Source organism: Protopterus annectens, chromosome 12.part0 (genome assembly GCF_019279795.1).
Source record: "Protopterus annectens isolate FY-2018-M chromosome 12.part0, PAN1.0, whole genome shotgun sequence".
NCBI classification, from domain to species: domain Eukaryota; kingdom Metazoa; phylum Chordata; order Ceratodontiformes; family Protopteridae; genus Protopterus; species Protopterus annectens.
In genome coordinates this window covers 1,372,651,428-1,372,659,981 of record NC_056746.1, presented here as the reverse complement: position 1 = coordinate 1,372,659,981, position 8,554 = coordinate 1,372,651,428, and positions in this window count along the sequence as shown.

Genomic DNA, 8,554 nt, shown 5'->3' with positions numbered 1-8,554 from the left:
GTAGTATGCATGCTGTACCCATAACACACACAGTACAAAGCCAGGTTGTTAGTAGTACACATGTTGTACCCATAACACACACAGTGCAAAGCCAGGTTGTTAATAATACACATGCTGCACCCATAACACACACAGTACAAAGCCAGGTTGTTAGTTGTACACATGCTGCACCCATAACACACAGTACAAAGCCAGGTTGTTAGTAGTACACATGCTGCACCCATACCACACACAGTACAAAGCCAGGTTGTTAGTAGTACACATGTTGTACCCATAACACACACAGTACAAAGCCAGGTTGTTAGTTGTACACATGCTGCACCCATAACACACAGTACAAAGCCAGGTTGTTAGTAGTACACATGCTGCACCCATACCACACACAGTACAAAGCCAGGTTGTTAGTAGTACACATGCTGTACCCATACCACACACAGTACAAAGCCAGGTTGTTAATAGTACACATGCTGTACTCATAACACACACAGTACAAAGCCAGGTTGTTAGTTGTACACATGCTGCACCCATAACACACAGTACAAAGCCAGGTTGTTAGTAGTACGCATGCTGTACCCATACCACACAAAGTACAAAGCCAGGTTGTTAGTAGTACAAATACTGTACCCATAACACACACAGTACAAAGCCAGGTTGTTAGTAGTACACAGGCTGCACCCATAACACACACAGTACAAAGCCAGGTTGTTAGTAGTACACATGTTGTACCCATAACACACACAGTACAAAGCCAGGTTGTTAGTAGTACACATGCTGCACCCATAACACACAGTAGAAAGCCAGGTTGTTAGTAGTACACAGGCTGCACCCATAACACACACAGTACAAAGCCAGGTTGTTAGTAGTACACATGCTGCACCCATAACACACACAGTACAAAGCCAGGTTGTTAGCAGTACACATGCTGCACCCATAACACACACAGTACAAAGCCAGGTTGTTTGTAGTACACATGCTGAACCCATACCACACACAGTACAAAGCCAGGTTGTTAGTAGTACACATGCTGCACCCATAACACACACAGTGCAAAGCCAGGTTGTTAGTAGTACACATGCTGCACCCATAACACACACACAGTATAAAGCCAGGTTGTTAGTAGTACACATGATACACCCATAACACACACAGTACAAAGCCAGGTTGTTAATTGTACACATGCTGCACCCATAACACACAGTACAAAGCCAGGTTGTTAGTAGTACACAGGCTGCACCCATAACACACACAGTACAAAGCCAGGTTGTTAGTAGTACACATGCTGCACCCATAACACACACAGTACAAAGCCAGGTTGTTAGCAGTACACATGCTGCACCCATAACACACACAGTACAAAGCCAGGTTGTTTGTAGTACACATGCTGAACCCATACCACACACAGTACAAAGCCAGGTTGCAAGTAGTACACATGCTGTATCCGTAACACACACAGTACAAAGCCAGGTTGTTAGTAGTACACATGCTGCACCCATAACACACACAGTGCAAAGCCAGGTTGTTAGTAGTACACATGCTGCACCCATAACACACACACAGTATAAAGCCAGGTTGTTAGTAGTACACATGATACACCCATAACACACACAGTACAAAGCCAGGTTGTTAATTGTACACATGCTGCACCCATAACACACAGTACAAAGCCAGGTTGTTAGTAGTACACAGGCTGCACCCATAACACACACAGTACAAAGCCAGGTTGTTAGTAGTACACATGCTGCACCCATAACACACACAGTACAAAGACAGGTTGTTAGTAGTACACATGCTGTACCCATACCACACACAGTACAAAGCCAGGTTGTTAATAGTACACATGCTGTACCCATAACACACACAGTACAAAGCCAGGTTGTTAGTTGTACACATGCTGCACCCATAACACACAGTACAAAGCCAGGTTGTTAGTAGTACACATGCTGTACCCATACCACACAAAGTACAAAGCCAGGTTGTTAGTAGTACAAATACTGTACCCATAACACACACAGTACAAAGCCAGGTTGTTAGTAGTACACAGGCTGCACCCATAACACACACAGTACAAAGCCAGGTTGTGAGTAGTACACATGCTGCACCCATAACACACACAGTACAAAGCCAGGTTGTTAGTAGTACACATGTTGTACCCATAACACACACAGTACAAAGACAGGTTGTTAGTAGTACACATGCTGCACCCATAACACACAGTAGAAAGCCAGGTTGTTAGTAGTACACAGGCTGCACCCATAACACACACAGTACAAAGCCAGGTTGTTAGTAGTACACATGCTGCACCCATAACACACACAGTACAAAGCCAGGTTGTTAGCAGTACACATGCTGCACCCATAACACACACAGTACAAAGCCAGGTTGTTTGTAGTACACATGCTGAACCCATACCACACACAGTACAAAGCCAGGTTGCAAGTAGTACACATGCTGTATCCATAACACACACAGTACAAAGCCAGGTTGTTAGTAGTACACATGCTGCACCCATAACACACACAGTGCAAAGCCAGGTTGTTAGTAGTACACATGCTGCACCCATAACACACACACAGTATAAAGCCAGGTTGTTAGTAGTACACATGATACACCCATAACACACACAGTACAAAGCCAGGTTGTTAATTGTACACATGCTGCACCCATAACACACAGTACAAAGCCAGGTTGTTAGTAGTACACAGGCTGCACCCATAACACACACAGTACAAAGCCAGGTTGTTAGTAGTACACATGCTGCACCCATAACACACACAGTACAAAGACAGGTTGTTAGTAGTACACATGCTGCACCCATAACACACAGTAGAAAGCCAGGTTGTTAGTAGTACACATGCTGCACCCATACCACACACAGTACAAAGCCAAGTTGTTAATAGTACACATGCTGTACCCATAACACACACAGTACAAAGCCAGGTTGTTAGTTGTACACATGCTGCACCCATAACACACAGTACAAAGCCAGGTTGTTAGTAGTACACATGCTGTACCCATACCACACAAAGTACAAAGCCAGGTTGTTAGTAGTACAAATACTGTACCCATAACACACACAGTACAAAGCCAGGTTGTTAGTAGTACACAGGCTGCACCCATAACACACACAGTACAAAGCCAGGTTGTTAGTAGTACACATGCTGCACCCATAACACGCACAGTACAAAGCCAGGTTGTTAGTAGTACACATGTTGTACCCATAACACACACAGTACAAAGACAGGTTGTTAGTAGTACACATGCTGCACCCATAACACACAGTAGAAAGCCAGGTTGTTAGTAGTACACAGGCTGCACCCATAACACACACAGTACAAAGCCAGGTTGTTAGTAGTACACATGCTGCACCCATAACACACACAGTACAAAGCCAGGTTGTTAGCAGTACACATGCTGCACCCATACCACACACAGTACAAAGCCAGGTTGTTTGTAGTACACATGCTGAACCCATACCACACACAGTACAAAGCCAGGTTGCAAGTAGTACACATGCTGTATCCATAACACACACAGTACAAAGCCAGGTTGTTAGTAGTACACATGCTGCACCCATAACACACACAGTGCAAAGCCAGGTTGTTAGTAGTACACATGCTGCACCCATAACACACACACAGTACAAAGCCAGGTTGTTAGTAGTACACATGCTGCACCCATAACACACAGTACAAAGCCAGGTTGTTAGTAGTACACAGGCTGCACCCATAACACACACAGTACAAAGCCAGGTTGTTAGTAGTACACATGCTGCACCCATAACACACACAGTACAAAGCCAGGTTGTTAGTAGTACACATGTTGCACCCATAACACACACAGTACAAAGACAGGTTGTTAGTAGTACACATGCTGCACCCATAACACACACAGTACAAAGCCAGGTTGTTAGTAGTACACAGGCTGCACCCATAACACACACAGTACAAAGCCAGGTTGTTAGTTGTACACATGCTGCACCCATAACACACACAGTACAAAGCCAGGTTGTTAGCAGTACACATGCTGCACCCATAACACACACAGTACAAAGCCAGGTTGTTTGTAGTACACATGCTGAACCCATACCACACACAGTACAAAGCCAGGTTGCAAGTAGTACAAATGCTGTATCCATAACACACACAGTACAAAGCCAGGTTGTTAGTAGTACACATGCTGTACCCATACCACACAAAGTACAAAGCCAGGTTGTTAGTAGTACAAATACTGTACCCATAACACACACAGTACAAAGCCAGGTTGTTAGTAGTACACAGGCTGCACCCATAACACACACAGTACAAAGCCAGGTTGTTAGTAGTACACATGCTGCACCCATAACACGCACAGTACAAAGCCAGGTTGTTAGTAGTACACATGTTGTACCCATAACACACACAGTACAAAGACAGGTTGTTAGTAGTACACATGCTGCACCCATAACACACAGTAGAAAGCCAGGTTGTTAGTAGTACACAGGCTGCACCCATAACACACACAGTACAAAGCCAGGTTGTTAGTAGTACACATGCTGCACCCATAACACACACAGTACAAAGCCAGGTTGTTAGCAGTACACATGCTGCACCCATAACACACACAGTACAAAGCCAGGTTGTTAGCAGTACACATGCTGCACCCATAACACACACAGTACAAAGCCAGGTTGTTTGTAGTACACATGCTGAACCCATACCACACACAGTACAAAGCCAGGTTGCAAGTAGTACACATGCTGTATCCATAACACACACAGTACAAAGCCAGGTTGTTAGTAGTACACATGCTGCACCCATAACACACACAGTGCAAAGCCAGGTTGTTAGTAGTACACATGCTGCACCCATAACACGCACAGTACAAAGCCAGGTTGTTAGTAGTACACATGATACACCCATAACACACACAGTACAAAGCCAGGTTGTTAGTTGTACACATGCTGCACCCATAACACACAGTACAAAGCCAGGTTGTTAGTAGTACACAGGCTGCACCCATAACACACACAGTACAAAGCCAGGTTGTTAGTAGTACACATGTTGTACCCATAACACACAGTAGAAAGCCAGGTTGTTAGTAGTACACATGCTGCACCCATAACACACACAGTACAAAGCCAGGTTGTTAGTAGTACACATGCTGCACCCATAACACACACAGTACAAAGCCAGGTTGTTAGCAGTACACATGCTGCACCCATAACACACAGTAGAAAGCCAGGTTGTTAGTAGTACACAGGCTGCACCCATAACACACACAGTACAAAGCCAGGTTGTTAGTAGTACACATGCTGCACCCATAACACACACAGTACAAAGCCAGGTTGTTAGCAGTACACATGCTGCACCCATAACACACACAGTACATAGCCAGGTTGTTAGCAGTACACATGCTGAACCCATAACACACACAGTACAAAGCCAGGTTGTTAGTAGTACACAGGCTGCACCCATACCACACACAGTACAAAGCCAGGTTGTTAGCAGTACACATGCTGTACCCATAACACACACAGTACAAAGCCAGGTTGTTAGTAGTACACAGGCTGCACCCATAACACACACAGTACAAAGCCAGGTTGTGAGTAGTACACATGCTGCACCCATAACACACACAGTACAAAGCCAGGTTGTTAGTAGTACACATGTTGTACCCATAACACACACAGTACAAAGACAGGTTGTTAGTAGTACACATGCTGCACCCATAACACACAGTAGAAAGCCAGGTTGTTAGTAGTACACAGGCTGCACCCATAACACACACAGTACAAAGCCAGGTTGTTAGCAGTACACATGCTGCACCCATACCACACACAGTACAAAGCCAGGTTGTTAGTAGTACACATGCTGCACCCATAACACACACAGTACAAAGCCAGGTTGTTTGTAGTACACATGCTGCACCCATAACACACACAGTACAAAGCCAGGTTGTTTGTAGTACACATGCTGAACCCATACCACACACAGTACAAAGCCAGGTTGCAAGTAGTACACATGCTGCACCCATAACACACACAGTACAAAGCCAGGTTGTTAGTAGTACACATGCTGCACCCATAACACACACAGTACAAAGCCAGGTTGTTAGTAGTACACATGCTGTATCCATAACACACACAGTACAAAGCCAGGTTGTTAGTAGTACACATGATGCACCCATAACACACACAGTGCAAAGCCAGGTTGTTAGTAGTACACATGCTGCACCCATAACACACACACAGTATAAAGCCAGGTTGTTAGTAGTACACATGATACACCCATAACACACACAGTACAAAGCCAGGTTGTTAATTGTACACATGCTGCACCCATAACACACAGTACAAAGCCAGGTTGTTAGTAGTACACAGGCTGCACCCATAACACACACAGTACAAAGCCAGGTTGTTAGTAGTACACATGCTGCACCCATAACACACACAGTACATAGCCAGGTTGTTAGCAGTACACATGTTGCACCCATAACACACACAGTACAAAGCCAGGTTGTTAGTAGTACAAATGCTGCACCCATAACACACACAGTACAAAGCCAGGTTGTTAGCAGTACACATGCTGCACCCATAACACACACAGTACAAAGCCAGGTTGTTTGTAGTACACATGCTGAACCCATACCACACACAGTACAAAGCCAGGTTGCAAGTAGTACAAATGCTGTATCCATAACACACACAGTACAAAGCCAGGTTGTTAGTAGTACACATGCTGCACCCATAACACACACAGTACAAAGGCAGGTTGTTAGTAGTACACATGCTGCACCAATAACACACACAGTACAAAGCCAGGTTGTTAGTGGTACACATGCTGCACCCATAACACACACAGTACAAAGCAGACACATAGAGACACATAAACCCACCTATGCTGAGGCTCTTAAATGTAACCTTCCTAAACCTCAAAGACCTCCTAGATGAAGTCCACATAACAAATACCCTCAGCAGCCCCAAATGCAATCTTCAAAACAATGCCTACATCAACACATACAGCCACATCTTATAGAGTCTCTACTTCTAAGCCCATAAGGCAAGATACCATACAATTCAATATTCTGTTTATTGGAGACTCCATTGTGAGGCACACTGATGTCCCTCCCAGGCTGAGTATGGAGAAAGTCACAGTCAGTTGCTTATCAGGGGTCAGGATCTGTCATATTATGCATGCACTCAGGTCACTGGACCACAAGTACCAATATGACTTAGTTATAATCCATGTGGGTGCAAATGACCTGAAACATACCTCCCTAGACTATATGAAGAGAGACATCATGAAGCTCTTGGAATATGTGTCCTAGGCTGGTATGAGCCTAGCACAGAGCAACATTTTACCTTCTCCAAGGATGATGCCACAATATAAACAGAAGATGGCTGACTTTAATAATTGGCTTAGTTTCTGATGTCATTTCTAAGTGGTGCAGTATTTGTCAGTAGAAAAGGAGATGGTCAATAGACCACACTGCTTTGCCAGGGATGGTCTGCACCTCTCCCCTTTAGGCTTTCAAATATTATCTAAAATACTATCCTTCCCTATAGTGCCTTTTTAGGCAATGCCAAACTGGAAGTACTTCCAACATATCAAATCAAAACCAAGAAAATCTACAGCTGTTACTGCTAAATGCTAAGAGTCTAAACAAAAATAAATTCCACTCCCTATAAGCTCTTCTCACCCTGGAGAATACTGACATCTGTGTAGTCGCTGAGACATGGTTTAAACCCGCAGAGAGCACACTGTAGTGCAAGGCTGTAATGCGTTCCACACATTTAGACTAACTACTACACAGACAGGGACTAAAGGTGGAAGTGTCTCGATTTACATAAAAAATAAATATACCTCAAGGCTGGTCAAACAGGAAAATCCACTTGAGCCTCTCCACATTCAAATCACCATATGCAAAATCCCATACCACTTCCTTGCAAGCTGTAGGTCTTCCTATATGACCCAGGAAACCCATAGCATGTACTTAAACTTATTGTAAACAGTCACCATCCAACTCAGTACCATATTCAACTGTGAATCATATACATCACCAAATGTACAGGCCCAGAGATTCCTGGATTTTGTAAACACAAACTCCCTGGACTAGATTGCCAATACCCCGACCAGGGGTGCAAACATATTGGATCTGGTCCTCACTAGTATGGGAGAGTGCTGTACACCCACTTGAGTAATGCCTTCTCTGGTAAAGTCAGATCACAAAATGGTCTCCTTTGAAGTAAAAATAAAACCTGGAACCACAGCTAACCACAGAATGTTCCAGAACTACTCTAAAGCCAACTTTCTACTATTAAGTGATAATCTGGCAAAATTTCAAGCACCCATAAACTCTGAGACCACTGCTGCCTATAAGGAAGTCTTCACATAAACCCTATACAATCATGTTAATAGCTGCATTGAGGTAGCTGTACCCACCAGGAAGAAGTACAGAACTAACTCAAAAAACAAGCCACCCTGATAGAATCACATCATCAATATTCTGTATATCAGAAGGATGAAAATCATGGCAGAAATTAGAAGGTGTAGCACCCAGCAGGATAAAAGCACTT